This window comes from Peromyscus maniculatus, chromosome 8, assembly GCF_049852395.1.
Source record: "Peromyscus maniculatus bairdii isolate BWxNUB_F1_BW_parent chromosome 8, HU_Pman_BW_mat_3.1, whole genome shotgun sequence".
Lineage (NCBI taxonomy): Eukaryota > Metazoa > Chordata > Mammalia > Rodentia > Cricetidae > Peromyscus > Peromyscus maniculatus.
In genome coordinates, this window is record NC_134859.1 from 54,529,321 (window position 1) to 54,549,004 (window position 19,684).

Sequence of the window (19,684 nt, forward strand, 5' to 3'; positions counted from 1 at the left end):
CAGGTACAGCCCCCAGGTGCTCCACTGCGTCACTCGGCCCCGGCCGGCTTCCAAGCACGTCCACCAGCCATTACCAAGGCTCTAGGCCTTTGGGTCCGGACTGCCTGGCCAAAGACTCTCCTTCACACCCCTGGCCCTCTCCCTGATCCCGCTGCAGTTCAGCCACGAGGAAGTCCTGGATTGCGGGCGGGGGGTGGAAGTGGGGGTGGGAGGCGCGGAGAGCCACCCCAGGCGGCCTCGGAACTGAGAGCAGATGAAAGTCCAGGCCCAGAAAGACCCTGCGTCGTCGCACCACAGGTAGGAAGGGAGGAACCGGAGAGGAGGCAGCCAGGAAGAAACGCTGGGAAGGAAGGGAAGGACCCGGGAAAGGGATCCAGTGACGCACCCCAAAGGGATCCTGCTGGTCCCAGCCCCGGGCGCCCCTTCTAGGTGCGGACTCTCACCTGGCAGAGGCGGAAGAGGCAGCAGCGGAGCCGCCCAAGTGGCGGGTATTAAACCCTAAGAAGGGCGGGACCCCAGGCGGCGGAGGGCGGGTCCTGGAAGCTGGCCCGGAGCAATCGAGGACCAATTCCCTGGTGGCCCTTTGTGGCGGACGCCCAGGCTGCGCTCACCCCACCTGCTGGACAGGTGAGCGAGCCTCCTCCGGGCCGTCGTTAACCTCCCTTGGGCTCCCTAGATCTTTCTCCCGGCCCTGTCTGTCTCACATGCTGTCCCTGCCCCCAGATATTTCACCGAAGCAGTAGGCACCTACTGCTGTGTCCAGGTACGGGAATGTGGATGAAGCAGGACACAGGCACGGCCTTTAGGAGAGAGGTCCTAACCTCTGGAAGGGAAGCCAAGGCACAGGACGCTTTGGAATAGAGCCGGGGCCGAGGGGTGGTGTTACGAAGACAGCTCTGGTCCTAAACAGGGTCAGGAAGTGAGTCTGGGGAGCACTCAGTGGCCCAAGGGACGCCTTTCCTCTCACTGACACTTCCGCTATAGCTCAGCCCCTAGGTAGCCTTTGTCTGTGTGCCTACATGTACCCCATGTGTGTGTTAGTGCCCACAGGTGCCAGAAGAGACTGTTGGATCCCTTGAAACTGGAGTTACCAGTGGGCGCTGGAAACCGAACACAGTTCTCCGAAAGAGCAGCGAGTGCCCTTAAGCGCTGAGCCATCTCTCCAGCCCCGACCCTGCTTTTTTGAGACAGGGTCTCACTATGTAGCCCACGCTTGAATTCACAGAGATCTGCCTGCCTTTGCCTCCCTAGCACTGGGATGAAAGGTGTGTGCCACCGCACTGGGCATGCAGATGGGATCGTGAGGAATATTTCAAGGAGGATCATGTTCTCTCCCTTTTCTTCTGAGGTCCCAGAGAGGAAGCCTCAAGGCTTGACTATCTGACTTGCCTCCTGTCCCAAGGAAGGATGACTCCATGAACACAGCACTGTCACCCTCCATCCCTAGTGGTAAGAGCCCTCCGTATATTGGGAAACACACGAGTTGTCCCAGCCCTGGAGGGAAATCACACTGCAGTTCTACAAGTACGATTTCTTACCGGTTCCTTGTCCTCCAACTAGACACGCTGCAACTGTTCATCTGTCACACTTGTACGCCGTGGGCTCCACAGGGTAGGAAATTGGCCCGTCTTACTCATCTTGGAGTTTGAAGTCCTCAGAACAGCGTAGGCATACAGTAGGGCTGAGTATGTTGGTTGTAAAGCAATCTGCCGGTCTAATCCAATCTGATGATTTTTGTCGATGATCTGTCATTATTCCCTGCTTTTAAAATATCATTGGCATTTCTGTTTTCTTGTATAGTACTTGATAATGATTCCTTTCAATTTATTCTATGCATTGTGTTATATTTCTTTTCCCTATGAACTCACAATTTTGATCAGATTTGGAAAATTCTCAGCCAGTATCTCTTCTCATTGCCGGGTGACATTTGTAGGTATCTTTTTGTTTGCTTGGTTTTTGTTTTTGTTGTTGTTGTTGTTGTTGGTTTTGTTTGTTTGTTTGTTTTTGAGACAGGGTTTCTCTGTGTAGCCCTGGCTGTTCTGGAACTATGTAGACCAGGCTGGCCTCGAACTGCTCCATAAGACATTTTTAAAAGATGCCTACAATGAGTTGGACAGTGGTGGCACACATCTTTAGTCCCAGCACTCAGGAGGCAGAGGCAAGTGAATTTCTGAGTTCGAGGCCAGCCTGGTCTACAGAGTGAGTTCCAGAACAGCCAAGGCTACACAGAGAAACCCTGTCTCAAGAAAAAAAAAAACAGGTTGGAGATTTAGCTCAGTAGTAGAGCACTTGCCTAGCAAGCACAAGGCCCTGGGTTCAGCCCTCAGCTCCGGGGTGGGGGTGGGGGGTGGTAAAGTCTTATTATAACGTATGACTCATGTGTTTATGGCGATCCTGTAACAAACCTGTGCTGTCAACAGTATAAAAGCAGGACCTATAGCATTGCCTACAGTATATGATACTTGGAAACAACTATGTTAATGGTATGTATATTTCCTATACTAGATTTTCACCATTATTTTATTGTATCTAGATTCTCCTTTGTTCTGTTTTGAAGCCAGGTCTCCTTATGTATCTAGCTTCAAACTTGAGATCCTTCTGACTCAGCCTATTAAGTGCTGGAATTGTAAGTGTGTTTTGCCATGCCCAGTAAACTTTTCTTTATAAGTAGGAATATGCTAAAAATGGCCATATTGCTGGATGGTGGCTGGGATGGTGGCTGGGATGGTGGCACACCCCTGTCATCTCAGCATTCAGAGGTTGAGGTAAAGAAATCTCCAGTTTAAGGTCTCAAAATGCAAGCAAAGCTTGTGGGATGTAGCTCAGTGGTAGTTCTCTATCGAGGCCTAACTTACATGCGGTACGTGGTAACACGTTTAAATATACAGCTCAATGAAACTGTAACTCCTGTACACATGCATCACTGCAGACAATAATCCAGCCAGATAGGGAATTGGAGGTCTGGAATCCCAACTATTCAGGAGGCTGGGGCAGGATCCCAAGTTCGGTAGCTCAAGGTGAGCCTGGGCAGTGTAGTGAGACCTTGTCTCAGAGGGAGATAAGGAAAAGGCAGGGGTGTAGTTCAATGTAGAGTGCGTGCTTGGCTTGTGTGAGGCCCTAGGTTCAATCATCAGAGCACTGGGACTGGAGAGATGGCTCAGAGATTCAATTCCCAGCAACCACATGGTGCCTCACAGCCATTTGTAATGAGATCTGGTACCCTCTTCTGGTGTACAGACAGACTGTATACATAATAAATAAATCTTTTTAAAAAAATAATCACAGCTCTGAAAAAATCCGTATCTCAAAAGCAGCTATTGTTTTGATTTCTTTTTTAAATTTTATTTTTTTATTGTGCATGTATGGGTGTTTTCCTTCAGTGTATGTCTATGTACCACCACTACATACATGTGAAGTTACAAACGGTTGTAAGCCACCGTGTGGGGACTGGGAATTGAACCCAGGTCCTTGGAAAGAGCAGCTACTACTCCTGAGCCATCTCTCCAGCCTCCCTTAATATACATTTTAACCATCACAAACCTTCACAGGCACCAGGTACCCAAGTAATACACAAACATACACATAGGCAAAACACACATACACACAAAATTCAAAAAAGAAAAACAATCTGCTTTTAAAAAATGTCTTTTGCTGGGTGGTGGTGTGCATGCCTTTAATCCCAGCACTCAGAGAAACCCTGTCTCAAAACAACAACAACAAAAAATGTCTTTTAAGGGTTTAGAGAGATGGCTTAGTAGTTAAGAACATGTACTGGCCAAGTAGTGGAAGCACACACCTTTAATCCAAGCACTTGGGAGGCAGAGGTAGACTGATCTCTGTGAGTTCCAGGACAGCCTGGGCTACACAGTGAAACTCGGTCTTGAAAAACTTAAAATAAAGAGTATATACTGCTTTTACCAAGGACCCGAGCTCAGTTCCTTAGCACCCACATCAGGTAGTTCATAATCACCTCAGCTCCCAGAAATCAGATGCCCTCTTCTGGCCTTCATTGGGTACTGCATGCACAGGTGCACAAATCCTCACCTAGAGATACACATACACACATAATTTAAAAACTGATAATATTGGGGCTGGAGAGATTGTTCAGTGGTTAACAGCACTGGCTGCTCTTCCAGAGGGCCTGAGTTCAATTCCCAGCAACCACATGGTGGCTCACAGCCATCTGCAATGGGATCAGATTCCTCCCGATGTGCATGAAGACAGAGCATTCATATACATGAATAAATAAATCTTTAAAAAAAAACTAATAATATGGGGCTGGAGAGATGGTGCAGTAGTTAAGAGCCTTGGCTGTTCTTTTTGATGACCCAGGTTCAGTTCTCATGACCTATATGGTGGCCCACAACTTTTTTTACAGTTTTTTTGTTACAGTTTTTTTTTTTTTTTTTTTTTGCTATTGTTACAGCTCCTCTTCTTTTGGCCTCTGAAGGCACTGCACACTTGTGGCACATAAATGTGTAGACAAAACACCCAGAAACATAAAAATAAATACAATTTAAAATGAATAATGCCAGGCCATGGTGGCACATGCCTTTAATCCCAGCACTCGGGAGGCAGAGTCAGGCAGATCTCTGTGAGTTTGAGGTCAGCCTGGGCTACAGAGTGAGTTCCAGGAGAGGCTCCAAAGCTACACAGAGAAACCTTGTCTCAAAACAACAAAATAAATAAATAAATAAAATGAATAAATATGTTGTTGTTGGTTGTTGCTCTTTTGGAGGGGCCCAGCTCTCAAATAAATCACACATGGAGGTTTATTCTTACTTATAAATGTCCAGCCTTAGCTTGGCTTGTTTCTTGCCAACTTTCCTTAACTTTAAATTATCCCATCTACCTTTTGCCTCGGGGTTTTTTCCTTCTCTTCCTTCTGTAATCTTACTTTCATTCTTTCTCCGTGGCTGGCTGTGTGGCTGAGTGGCTGGCTCCTGATGTCCTCCTCCTTCTCTTTTGCTCCTATCTCCTTCCTCCCAAATGTCTCCTTCTCTATATTCTGTCTGCCTGCCAGCCCCACCTACCCTTTCTCTTACTTTGCTGTTGGCTGTTCAGATCTTTATTAGACCATCAGGTGTTTCACACAGGCACAGTAACACAGCTTCACAGAGTTAAATGCAACATAAACAAAAGTAACACACCTTGAAATAATATTCTACAACATACTCTTCCAGCCAAAAATAAGAGGGGGGCTGGCGCTGTAGTTCAGTTGATAGACTACTTGCCTGGTATTTACTAGGTTCTAGGTTTAATCCCAGCACTGCATAAACAGGATGTGGTAGCGTGTGGGTGTAACCTTGTCCCAAAACAATACAAGAAAGAAAGAAACAAAAACTATAAACTGTAGATCATTTTTGCTCTCTTTAAATAGAGTTTAAACTCTCTTTAAATAGAGTTTCCAGGCAAGCCAGATGATCAGCATATAAAGGAAGCGGCTACCCAGCCTGACAGTCTGACTTCAATCCCCAGAACCCACATGGGAGTAGGAGAAAACTCCCCAAGTTGTTCTCTGACCTCTGTGCATACACAAATGCATGACTAAATGTTAAAAAAAAAAAAAAAAAAAAGTTAAATAGCATTGAGTTTAACCAATTTTATTGTTTTTAGCTTATTTCAGTTCACATAATATTTTTGTTGTTGTTTTGATTTTGGGAAAGCTGGGGAGGAACCTAGGGCCTTACGCACACTAGGAAGACACTTTGCCACTGAGCCGTACCTCCAACCCTTAATATCATATAATGTTTTTAGGAGTTACTGCCAGGTGGCGGCGCACACCTTTAATCCTAGCACTTGGGAGGCAGAGGCAGGCGGATCCAAGTTCCAGAAACAGCCTGGTCTACACAGAGAAACCCTGTCTCAAAACAAAGAAAAAAATAATAATTATGCAGAGTAAATGAAGACAGACAAGAGAGAACATACTTTATGAATCTGATGTATAAAATTTTAAGAAATACAAATGAGAGGAACAGAGAGAAGGAAGTAATTGATTAGGAAGAGACACAGGAAACTCATAGGGATAGCAGGTATTTTCATTATCTTGATTGCAGTAAAGGCTGCCTGGGTACATATGCTCATGCTCATCAAAATTTGCCAAGTTGAATACTTTAAATATGGACAGTTTCTTCTTATACTTTAAATACGGACAGTTTCTTCTTTGCCAATTGCACATTAATAAAGGTGTTTTGAAAGAAATCCAATGAATAAAAACAACACAAATACCTTTGGTCAGGGCACTAGATTTTAAAAGCCATATATTAATTGAATGGTGGCTCATTCCTGTAGTTTCTCCACTCAGGAGACTGAAGCGGAAGGACTGAGGTTGGAGGGCGACAGACTACAGAGTGAGTTCTAGGTCAGCCTGAACTGCACAGGAAGACACCAGTGCTATCCACAAAAACCGACTGGATGGCTTAGAGGTGTGGCTCAGTGGTGGAACACTTCCCTAACGTGTGCAAAGCCCTAAGCTCAATCCCCAGAACCACAAAAACAAATACAGTCAAGGAAACGAAAGAAAGCTATCTCATTGTGAGCCCCTGGGAAATGGTCTAGCAGGTAAAGGTGTTCCACAACATTCCCGATAGCCGGAGTTTGAACCTTGGAACCCACATGAAAAAGCAGGATATTTAGCCTGGCATGGATTTCTGTGAGTTCCAGGCCAGCCAGAGCTGCATAGGGAGATCCTGTCTTAAAAAAAAAAAAAAATCTGGATGCAGTGGCAGACATCTGTAAACCGCAACACTCCAGTGGTGAGATGGGAGGCTGAGACAGAATTTCCCAGACGCTCTTGGTACAGCTGACCTGGAGAATGTAGGACAGCGGGAGAAACCAGAAAGACTCAACAAGGTGGAAGGTGAGACCCGAGTCCCAGAAGCCGTCCTCGGCCTTCCTGGACCTCCTTGCCAGCCACACACAGTTTTAAATGTATGTTCTGTTCTTTTGTCTGTCCCCCAGCTCCTCTTTCTAATGGGTTCTTCTTCCTCTTCTTCTTCTCCTTCTTCTCCTTCTCCTCCTCCTCTTGTTGTTTTTTTTTGTTTGTTTGTTTGTTTGTTTTTCTGAGACAGGGTTTCTCTGTGTAGTTTTTGGTTCCTGTCCTGGCTATAGACTCTGTAGACCAGGCTGGCCTCGAACTCACAGAGATCCGCCTGCCTCTGCCTCCTGAGTGCTGGGATTAAAGGCGTGTGCAACCACCTCCCTGCCTGTTTTTCTTCTTATCACAGATTTGTAAGTGATTTTTATATTCTGTACATAAGTCCTCTGTTAGGTATGTGTGACTGTTCTGTTTGATTTTGTTTTTGGGTTTTTTGTTTGTGTTTGTTTGGTTGCTTTTGTTTGTTTGTTTTTGTTCGTTTTTTAAATTTTTTTTTAAAGATATATTTATTATGTATAGTGTTCTGTTTGCGTGTACCCCTGCAGGCCAGAAGAGGGCGCCAGATCTTATTACAGATGATTGTGAGCCACCATGTGGTTGCTGGGAATTGAACTCAGGACCTCTGGAAAAGCAGTCAGTGCTCTTAACCTCTGAGCCATCTCTCCAGCCCCCTTGTTTTGTTTTTTGAGACAGGGTTTCTCTGTGTAGCTTTGGAGCCTTTCCTGAAACTCACTCTGTAGCCAGGCTGGCCTCGAACTCACAGAGACCCACCTGCCTCTGCCTTCCAAGTGCTGGGACTAAAGACATGTGCCACCACCCGGCTTTGATTTTGTTTTTAAGACAGAAGTACCTAATGTCCTCCTCTGTCCTCCTCCTGTGCACCCATGGGCATACATACATTTACACATGCACATACACACATATGCACCACATACACATACATGATATATAAACACTGCACACATATAAATGTTTAAAATGTATATAGTTTTTTTTTTTTTTTTTTTTTTTTGAGACAATGTTTCTCTATGTAGCTCTGGCTGTCCTGGAACTCACTCTGTAGACCAGGCTGGCCTTGAACTTAGAGATCAGCCTACCTCTGCCTCTCAAGAACTGGGATTAAAGGTGTGCACCACCATACCCAGCGAACTTATATAGTTTTTTTTTTTTTTTTTTTTTTTTTTTTTTTTTTTTTTTTTGGTTTTTCGAGACAGGGTTTCTCTGTGTAGCTTTGCGCCTTTCCTGGAGCTCACTTGGTAGCCCAGGATGGCCTCGAACTCACAGAGATCCGCCTGCCTCCGCCTCCCGAGTGCTGGGATTAAAGGCGTGCGCCACCAACGCCCGGCGAACTTATATAGTTTTGAGACCAGGTATCACTATGTAGACCAGGCTGGCCTCAAACTTGCCTGTGCCTCCTGAGTACTAGGATCATAGGTAAGAGCCAACATGCCTGGCTTCATTTGATGTTTTGATTCTAATTATACATCCTTACAGATATATATGTATATTTGTTTCTGCTGACTCTCACTTATGATGAATTGTTTCCTTGTGTGTCTAATGATTCACGATCCTGAGATGATGGACTATTGATCTTAATCTATAGGAATCACAGGGCCAAAACCTGAGTTGTTTTTCTCCAGCAAGTAATTTCTTTTGTTTCTGCCAGGAACCAGAAATAACGGCCTCCCTGAGTCATCTTTCAGGAGTTCCAGGTTCCTGCAGGAGCCTCCATCCACCCAGCACCTTCCAACGAAGTTACAAATGTGTACGCAATAGCAATCCTGTGAGAAACAGAGGCTCCCCGCCTGGATTAAATGAATAAACACATGGGAACACGGAAAAATGAATCCATGTGAGTCTTCTCTTTTCCCTCCAATTCCTCATGCATGCTAGTCAGCTCCTCTGCCATCACCCTCCAGCCACAGCCCTGAGTGAATGTTTTTACTGGACTGGACAAAGGCATTGTGGAAGTGTGTGAATATCAGCTGAGCCCCGAAGGAGCAGTTGGATGTTGAAAAGGCATTCCAGACCAAAGAAACGGAACAAGTTAGTGTCCAGGGTGGACTGACAGAATGACTCAGTGGGTAGAAGTACCCCGCTGCCACACTTGATGACCTTCCGTTGACCCCCGGGGTTTACATAATGGAAAGAGTCAACCAACTCCTGCGAGTTGTCCGACCTCCACAGGAGTGCTGTGGGGCACGTACACACATACACGCACATACATGCACCACAGCAAATAACTAAGTAAGTAAATAAACGTAATAAAAAAAATTATGTCCAAGTTCATGAAACACAATGGTTTCATGAGGTTCTTGAGGGAAAATTATGTGAGACATGATTTTCCTCTGAACACTCAATGTCCTCCCAGATCTGGTCATCATGGAGTTCATCTGGGAGTTAGTTAACACATACGGGACACGTGGCGACCTGTAAAGGCAGTCACGGCAGGGGAGGTAAAAGATGTCTGGATGCACACCACCCCTGGAATCCAGCACTCGGTCGGTGTAATGTAAATTGTACTGGTAAACTGGCGTGTGCTGTTTAAGCTTGTTGAGAGTCGGGCTGGGATGGGACACGCCTTTGATCCCATCACGTGGAGGCAGAAGCAGATGGATCTCTGTGAGGTTGAGGCCACCCTGGTCTGCTTAGCAAGTTTTAGGCTAGCCAAGGCTACATGGTGAGGCCCTGTCTCAAGAAAAGAAGGAAAGAGATGGGCATGATGGTGTACACCTTTAATCTCAGCACTCGGGAGGCAGAGGCAGGCGGATCTCTGTGAGTTTGAGGCCAGCCTGGCCTTATAAAGAGAGTTCCAGGACAGCCTGGACTATTATACAGAGAAACCCTATCTTGAAAAACCAAAATAATACTAATAATAATATAAATAAAACATCCTGTCCTTGAGAACACTGGAAGGCGAACCACTTCCAACCGAGACTAGCACTGTTTGTCCCGTGGTATAAAAACACCTGCAGTAGGACTGAGAATGTGGAAGCGGGAAGCTCAATGGTCGACTCTGGCTAATTGCTTCAGCTTTCCCAGGTGATTTCTGCTGGATGCTTGTAAGCTCAAACAAGCTACTCCAGTCGCCTGTGCTGGATGTTATAAGCTTTGATGTCTCCCCGTCTATCTGCAGCTTCGATCTGTCTGCTACCTGCTCCCTGCTCCTTTACTTCCCCGGATGTGTACCTCCTAAGCTCACTCGTTCAAAACCGAACGTACAGCTATGGAGACCGTTCTTCTCCAGACTACACTGAGCCGTTGGGAGGCAGAGGGAGGAGGATCAGTTCAAGGTCACCCTTGGCTACATAAATAAGGAAATAAAGAAACAGCCCTACAGAGGCTACTGATGTCCCCCAATTGGAGGGACGCATCAGGTGAGGTGCAGGGATGGGCAGGAGTTTCCGTGCGGTCTTTGTACCTGATAGCCTCCAGTACCTTCATACTCTCACCGAGCCCCATGTCCCCAGAGCAGCGCTGTGCTGCGTTCATGTGGAGGCTCCATTATATAGACATCATACAGGCGTCATATGAACATATGTGATACAATCAGTCTCTAGCCACCCTCCCCATCTCAGCAGCTAGGGACTGAGGCTGAAAGACCCAACCATCTGGCAATGGATCCCGGGCTCCTGAGCCTCCTCATTAACATAAACCCAGGTATGATTGAAAGGGGCTTAATCCAAACAACAACAGATGTTCCTGGTGCCATGATCACTCGGGAAATTCCAAAGGTTTTAGGATCTCTGTGGCAGGAACTGGGACAAAGACCAAATATACATTTCTTATTATATCCCAACATGACAGATGGAGAGGAGGCTGAGAATCGGGGGCATTATAGCTTGGACTCCTGGCCTAGGTCTTCTACACGCCATCATGCCTCAGCAGGAAACACAGGCAGAAACTCACCCCACTTCCATCTTTAGCTTGAGGGAAAAAAAAAATCCAGGGAATTAGCCTTTTGGTACGCCCTGGCCCCCCACCCCCTGTCCCTATTTATCTCTTCCTTTTGGGCTTAAAATTTATTTCTCTCATGCTCATTTTTATCTGCAGAGGAGTGGGATGTAGGAGCATGCAGCTTGACCACCCTAACCACCCTTTGGAAGCCTCTCCTCCAGGCCAAGAAGGGCTTCCTATTAAGGCCTTAGACCTGAAGACCCAGATTGGGCACCACCCTTTCCCCAACCTGCCTTCCCTGCAGGAAGGATGAATAATTCCTCCTACCTAGGGCAGGGATCCAGGAAGAGCAGCAGGGGGAGACACCTGGATACTCCCCATCCCGCTGCTTGCCTGGGGCAGGTGGGAGGAGGACCAGGACTTGAGAGAGGCCCATCCGCAGGATTCTTGCTCCTGGAACTGCATGAACGCTGTTAGCTTCTCCCATGCTCTGTTCCGGCCACCTCACCCCTGACAGTGTCACGCAAGGGACAAGGCACCTCAGCATGCTGGCGCACTCGGAAGTTCGGCACAGCTATTCCCTGGGAGTGGTTTCCTCAGCCCTTGCCAAAAGCCCATCCCTCACCTATCCTATCTCTTCCTCCGAATCCCAAGTCCTCTGTTCTCTCCCGGTATTGCATCATCACCCTGCCGGTAACACCCCTCCTCCGCTAACAAAGACCTCGCCTTGTTATCATCTCTAGTGCCTGGCTCCTGGGTGATAAGTTCTCCATAACCTTTGTTGAACGCATGGATGGGACACGACACCATCTGGTAAAGCCAAGGAGACCAAGTACCCCTTTGCTAGAAGTGGTACAGATGGGGAATCTCCAACCTTCGCCAATATGTCTTCTCTAGGATCTAGTCACTGCCCGCTTCCCATTTGGTGCTCCTTGGTCCACACAGATGGCTTTTCTCAGGCCCTTGGGTTCTTAGTTCCTCCTTGTTATCATTCTACTTCCTCCTAGGACCCAGAAGTCCCTTCTCTTTCCATTTCCATTTGCCTCACTCATTTTTAGAGTTGTTACCCACTACTGTACATACACCTTCTGTTCATGGCCACTGTGTTCCCCCCAAACTTGCACTGGAAATAAGACCACCACCACCATACGGTAGCTTAGACCTCAGCCCTAGAGGCTGAGGGCCTGAGGCTTTGTTTAAAAATACTCCGATGCGCACATGCCTGATGTTTGTATGTGGACTACGTGCGTGAAGGAGCTCATAGAGGTTAGAAGAAGCATTGGATCCCCTGGAGTTGGAGTTAGCCACCATGTGGGTGCTGGGAATTGAACCTGGGTCCTCTGCAAGAGCAGTAGGTCTTAAACTGCTGAGCCGTCTCTTCCAAGCCCATGACACCTGAGTTTGAATTTCAGCTTTACCTCTTACAAAGCTGTGAACATGAACAAATATAATTTCATATCATGAAATCTCTGTGTCTTCTCCTTCTGGATAAACCTACTGGGAGCATCTCTCTACCTGATGGCTTCACTGGATAGTTAACTGTATCTCTGTATGTAGTTGCTAGCCTCTGAAATGGCTTCCAATGTGTCCCCTCCTGGTATTCAACCTGTTGAATAGTACCTTCCCCAAATTAACAGAGTTCATCCATGTAACCAATGGGGTATTTCAGAAAGGATGTTGTGTGGTTTTCTGTTTTATATTATTTTATGTTTGAGACAGAGTCTTGCTGTGTAGATCATGCTGGCCTGGGACTCACTGTGTACCTGAGACTTGCCTTAAATTTTTAGTCCTCCTGCCTCACCCTTCCAGAGATTGGGACTTCATGCATGTGCCACCAACTAGGTGTGTGACTTTCTTAAGATTTATTTATTTATTATGCATACAGCATGTATGACTGCAGGTCAGAAGAGGGCATCAGATCTCGTTACAGACGATTGTGAGCCACCATGTGGTTGCTGGGAATTGAACCCAGGTCCTCTGGAAGAGCAGTCAGTGCTCTTAACCACTGAGCCATCTCTCTAGCCCCAGGTGTGTGACTTTCTAATTGGACCACGAAAACAGTATGACTTCAACCTTTCTCTTGTATTATTCCCTTTGGGAGAAGCCAGGTACCGTGTTGAGGACACCCAATCAGTCCATTGGACAATTCCATGCAGGTGTTGGAGACAAAACTAGGGAAATGCCATTCCTTGAGAGCTGGGCTCAAAGAGTGACACAGTGTCACATCTACAATGTCCTGTCCACCAACCTGTCATAGAGCAGGCACTGGAAGGAGGTCACACAGACTCACGTCTCCTTGGAATACACATCGAAGGATTTGGGATGCTTCTTTTCTTTTTTAAAGATTTATTTATTTATCATGTATACAGTATATATGACTGCAGGCCAGAAGAGGGCACCAGATCTCATAACAGATGGTTTTGAGCCACCATGTGGTTGCTGGGAATTGAACTCAGGACCTCCGGAAGAGCAGTAAGTGCTCTTAACCTCTGAGCCATCTCTACAGCCCTGGATCCTTCTTTTTTATTTCCTTTATTTGTATTTTATGTGTTTGCCTGCATTGATGTCTATGCATCACAGGTGTGCAGTGCTTGTGGAGACCAGAGGGGAGAGTGAGATCCTCTAGGATTGGAGTTACAGGTATCTGTGAGCCATCGTGTGGATGCTGAGAATGGAACCAGAATCCTCTAGAAGAATAGCCAGTGCTCTTAACCACTGAGCCACCTCTCCAGCTTGAGATTCTTCTTTTTAATTTGATTTTTTTTTTTTTATTTTATTTGAGACAGGGCTTCTCTGTGTAGCTCTGGCTGTCCTGGAACTTGCTCTGTGAACCAGGCTGGCCTCGGACTCACAGAGATCCACTTGCCTCTGCCTCCTGAATGCTGGGATTAAATGGGTGCACTAGCACACCCAGCTTCCTTTGTTTTTATTTTTATTTCTTTTTCCGATGTGTTTATTTTTGTTTTATGTATATATGGGGGTTTGCACATATGTCTGTGCATCGTGTGCATGTCTGGTTCCCACAGATGCCAGAAGAGGGGACTGGATTCCCTAGAGCTGGAGTTAAAGGGAGGTGTCAAACACTTGATGTTGGCTCTAGGAGCAGAACCTGGATCCCCAGGAGAGTAGCAAGTTCCCTAAACTGGTGCACGTTCTCTCCAGCTCCTTCGTTTTTAATTTTTGTTTTATTTTTGAGACAGGATCTCACAGGTAGCCTTGACTGGTCTCTAACTCACAGAGATCTGCCCGTCTCTGGCCCCTGAGTGCTGTGATTAAAGGCACAGGTCACTATGCCCAGAAAGGGAGCCTTTTTTCTTTACAACTAACAAATAGTCATCCTGTTTGGTGGAGGGCTCAGAGCAGCCAGCCCTGGAAGATAACTTTGTGGGTAGAGTGCTTGCTGCATAAGACTAAGAGTTTGAGTTTGGGGCTGGAGAGATGGCTCAGCGATTAAGAGCACTGACTGGTCTCCCAAAGGACCTGGGTTCAATTCCCAGCATCCACATGGTGGCTCACAACCATCTGTAACTCCAGTCCTGGAGGATCCGACACATTCCACCCTCCTCTCTGGGCACTGTATGTACATGGTGCACAGTCATGCAGGCAAAATATCCATAGGCAAAAACAAATAAAAGATTAAAAAAAAGAAGAAGAATTTGAGTTTAGATCCCTAACACATACATAAAAAGGCAGGCCTCTGTAACTCCAGGACTGAGATTGTGGAGACAGACAGATCCCTAGGGCTCCCTGGCCAATCAGCTTAGCCAATCAGTGAGCCCTGGGTTCATCTAGAGACCCTGGGATGGCAAGATGACTCAGATGACCTGAGTTTGATCCCTGAAACCCACATAAAAAACAAACAACAAACAAAAATCCCAGACGTGGCCATGGTAGGCATCTGTAACCCCAGCAACCCTACAGTACAATGGAAGGCAGAGACAGGAGAACCCACCTAGAAGTTCAAAGGTCACCTAGCCTGGAGGACGCAGGGTGGCGGAAACAAGAGAGACTCTGCCTCAACCAGATGGAAGGGGAGAGTTGACTCTTCAGAGTCCTCCTCGGGCCTCCATGAGCTCGCTGTGGTATACACATGCACCCGCACATCACTCACCCATAGTAGAAAAATAGAGAGCAATAGAGGCCGGCACCCAAAAGATGACCTTTGGCCTCTATACATGCATGTGGGGACACATGTACACACACACACACACACACACTCATGTGAAAAGGCAACGTGGCCTCTCGTGCACCCCACTCAGGAGTTGCTTCGTGAGCGTGTGCATCAGGAGACAGGCCTGGAGCCATGGAGGATGTCTTCTGGTGTTACCTATGGGCCAGGCGTGATGGAAATGGAGATCACAAATCCTCCTTCTGCAGTAGCTCCATAGGAAACACATGATCTAGAGAGGTTAGGAAAAGACCACCAAGTCAGGTTCTTCTCGGTGTCCACTGTGACCAGCCTGGCTGACTACAGCCATGACCATGGCTGATGTTACTCAGAAAGTGTCCCCCTCAAAGATGTCCACCTCATCAAAAACGCTTGAGGATCTTGTCTGACAGTCATGTAACTGCAAGCAGCTTGGGGACCAATGAGGCCACCAGACCCTCAACAGGGATCTCTCAGAATCGACGGATACCAGCAGGAGCTGAGCTCTTAGAGGCCATTCTGCGCTTCCCACTGTTGTGAGAGAGGAGAATGTCCCCTCTGAGGTGTATGCTTCCAGCAGGCCTTGGGGCGGGACTGTTCTGTCGCCATCCAAGAAGGCAATCAGCAAAACCAGCAGATCCAGTCCATTCCGAAATTCTTTTAGTCTTGGCCTATGACCTCTGCCCTGTTTTCTCCACTGCCCCCTGCCCCCGTTTGTTAGCATACATTATTTTCATAGTGTTTTTTTTTTAAAATACTACACACACACACACACACACACACACACACACAAATAGACATCAACCATTAAGCCAGAAGTAGTGGTCACACTTGAAATACCAGCGGTAAAGGAAAGAAGACCAGTAGTTCAAGATTGTCCTCAGCTACATAGTCAGTTTAAGGTGAGCCTGGACTATATGAGGTCCTGTCTCAACTCCTACCCGCCCCCTCTCCCCGCAAAAAACCCCGCAGCACCTTGATGTGACAGGTGCGGTAGGTGGGAGATGCCTGAGGAGTCTACTGTCCCAGCGTGACTCAGAGCAGTACTGCAGAAGCATTATCTGAGCCAGATCAGAAGGACATTCCAGATGGGGGGACATGCCTGGACAAAGGCAGAAAGACAAAGTGTTTAGGAAACTTCAGTGATTCACTGTGGCTGTGGGGAGTAGGATAAGGTAGACAGCTGTGGGAGATAACGTCCTCAACAAGTGGCAGCTGGATCCTACGTGTGACACAGGGAAACCGCTGGCTTACTGATGGAGAGAGCTTGTAGCATTTGGAAGGGAAGAAGAAGGACGTGTGGGGCTCTGCCATGGAGCGTGAGAGCGAGCGCTGGGGATGTCAGTGAGGGAGCTTTGTTTGGACACGTGGAGTCTGAGATGTTCATGGGCATGCCAGTGGAAATTCCAGTTAGGTCTGTGTTTAGAAAGCTCTGGCCTGAGTAGCAGATAAGACAAGTGGGCTGCTGATGGAGAAAGTCGGGGTAAACAAGTGAGGCATATGTTCTGTAGGCAGGGAAGAGATGGGGAATGGCTTCAGTAGTTGGTGGTTTTTTTTTTTGTTTTTTTTTGAAACAGGCTCTTATGTGTGCTAGGCTGACCTTGATCTTGCTATGTACCTGTAGATGACTTTGAATTTCTGATTCTCTTGCCTCTATCTCCCTGATGTAAGGAATACAGACATATACTGTACCGTGCCTTGTGTGTGTGTGTGTGCGCACACTGGGAGTCAAACCCAGGCCTTGTCAGGCAAGTGTTCTACCACTGAGCTACATCACCAGCCTTAGTATGGTTGATTGATGATAATGGGGATGTCACAGTGGACTCTCAGGTATGATAATCAAGTGTTCTAACAGTAAACTACACACTCATCTTCACCTTTCTCATTTTTTTTTAATAGGGTCTCAATATATAGCCCTGACTGTCCTGGAACTCACACTGTAGACCAGGCTGGCCTCCCTCGAACTCAGAGAGCCACCTGCTTCTGCCTCCCGGTTCTGGGATTAAAGGTGCGTGCCACTATGCCCAGCTCCTTCTTATATTTGGCTTTTTACACTTTTGATTTTATGCATATGTGTATGCACATGGGTATGTGCATGCAGGAATCTGTGGAGCTCAGAAGAGGCGTGGCCCCCTGGAACTGTGGTTGCAGATGGTTGTGGGTGCTGGGAACTGCGCCCAGGTCCTCTGGAAGAGCAGCAAGTACTCTTACCCACGAAGCCATCTCTCTAGACCCTGCTTTGCTTTGCTTTTGAAAACAGGATCTCTTGCAGTCCAGCTTGGCCTTGAGTTTAATATGCAACCAAGAATGACCTTGAACTCTGATTCTCCAGCCTTCACATCCATCCCAAGCATTAGGATTACGGTAGGAGCCACCAGATTTTTTAAAAATTTTATTTTTTATGTAATTTTGTTAAGGTTCTATCTGCATGTATTGCCTGCAGGCCAGAAGAGGGCATCACATCCCTTTATAGACAGTTGTGAGCCACCATGTGGTTGCTGAGAATTGAACTCAGGACCTCTAAGAGCAGCCAGTGCTCTTAACCACTGAGCCATGTCTCCAGCTCCCACAGTTCCCTTCTTATTGTTTAAAAGCAAATATATTTTTTTTTAAATTCTATTCATTTCTTACATTTTTAACATCTTTAAAGTCAGGGTGAATTTTAGTTACAGGCATGCCATAGCTTAATTGATAGATTTTTTTTTCTTAACACACAGTAATAGTATATATTATAATTGATGGTTTCATAGATTTATTTTTTTAAGATTTTGGTTTTCATTTTATGTGTATGAATATTTTGCCAGCATGTAGGTATGTGTACCACATGCATTCCTGGTGTCCACAGAGGCCAAAAGAAGGTACCGGACCTCCTAAACTGGAGTGTTGGACAGTTGTTGCTGCCATGTGGGTGCTGGGAACAGAATTTGGGTCCTCTGCAAGAGCTTTTCACAGTTGGGCCGCCTCTGGTCCCTGATATCACACATTTAATGAAGCACAGTCGTGCTTACATTAAAGGAATGTTACAGTCAAAACTAATTCATACAAGATGCTGAGCCTGGTGGCATCTGCCTCCAATCACCGCTACACAGCAAGACTGTGTCCAAAACAAAAGATAAGGAAGTGATGCAGAGGTTAAATACATTGCCAACGTCATCACATGCTGTGAGAAATTTGGAGCTTCGGGAGGACCCACATGGCCACTGAGAATGACCTGGGTTCAAGAGGAGCATTCACAACCAGATGGAGCATCTGGGAGTCTAAGTCCACTATAAAAGGTTCTTGGTGGGCTGGAGACCACCACAGGAGAAGGGAGCAGACGGGATAGAGGTCCTTGAATAACGGGTGATGTTGTAGATCTATGAATATTGGGTGGGAGAATTGGGATCACCTGTAAAATGTTGATCCCGGAAATGGAGGCTGAACAGAGGAGGGGACAGGCCAGCTGCCATCCAGAGAACTGTGCCTCCGCTGAGGTCAGGATGTCATGGGGCTTCTCACACCTTCTTGGGTGGTGATGCTACCTGGTACCTGGTAGGCATTCAGTGTTGTCCAAGGAATGGATGAGTTTCCCTATGACCTTGGACAGGTTTGTGCTCTTACACGCTCTTATATGCTCTCATATATTCATGTACAAAATGAAAGCATTGCCTAGAAATAAACAGGGCCAGATGGTGGTGGTGCATGCCTATAATCCCATCATTTAGGAGGTAGAGGCAGGAAGGTCAGAGGCTCAAGGTCATCCTCAGCATCATAGCAAGTTGGAGGCCAGATTGAGCTGACAGGACCAAAGGGATGTAGAGCTGGCTCAGCAGGTTAAGGAGCTTGCCACCAAGACTGATGATCTGAGTTCAGCCCCTGGGACCCTCATAGCAGAAGGAGAAGATTGACTCCTTTAAACTGTTCCCTGGCCTCCATACATGTGCTGTGGTCCACATACGCCTACACACACAATAACCAACCAAACAAAATTTAAAAACAAAATCTAGGGCTGGGCATGGTGGTGCACACCTTTAATCCCAGCACTTAGGTGGCAGAGGCATGTGGCTCTCTGTGAGTTTGAGGCCAGCCTGATCTACAAATCGAGTTCCAGAGCTATTACACAGAGAAACTATCTTGAAAAACAAAAACAAACAAACAAACAAACAAAAAAAAAACAGATGAAAAAAAATAAGAAGGAAAACAGTAGAGATCTCAGAAAGCTTCTCTTTCCGAACCTAGGCAATGCGAGGACAGTGGTCCAGACCTGGCTGTAGATCATAGTAGCCAAGGCTTTGTGTGAGACCACTTCGCTCACACTCAGGGGAGAGACGGAAGTGTGAGTTGTTTGGAAACTGTCCCGGTAACTCAAATGTGCCATTTGAAAACACGTGCCCTCGGTTTGAAAACTAGATGAAGGCTGGGACCCCATCCGGGCTTCAGTGCTTAGAGTCGGGCTGGTGACAGGCGGCTGGGACAGGCCTCTCTTCACCTCCCATCTCTGTCACCCGAACCCCAGCCCCCTAACACACAGAGCACCGGCACCCGCTTTTCTCCACCATAAATTGTTGACGTCAGCGCAGGATTTTCCTGTGTATCCCAGGATGTTTAGCCCCAGCCTTAGTCTCCACCCACTAGATGCCAGTAACACATCCCCCATTCAAAACAAAACTGTCTCCAGACATTGCTAAATATCTGAGTGGGGAGGGAGGCACCCCTAATTAGAATTCCTAAGAATCTCCATTCTCTTGCCTGCCCAAGTTGCAGATAGAGACCAGGCACAGATG

The 19,684-nt window shown here is 46.8% G+C and overlaps 1 long non-coding RNA gene across 1 annotated transcript; it reads left to right on the forward strand.

The window, feature by feature from the left end:
* Positions 1–193: 193 nt before the first annotated feature.
* Positions 194–9,151, forward strand: LOC143266893 (uncharacterized). Its single transcript, XR_013041704.1, has 3 exons — positions 194–297; positions 1,349–1,449; positions 8,544–9,151. It is a non-coding gene; the product is annotated as an uncharacterized LOC143266893 (long non-coding RNA).
* The last annotated feature ends 10,533 nt before the right edge of the window (positions 9,152–19,684 follow it).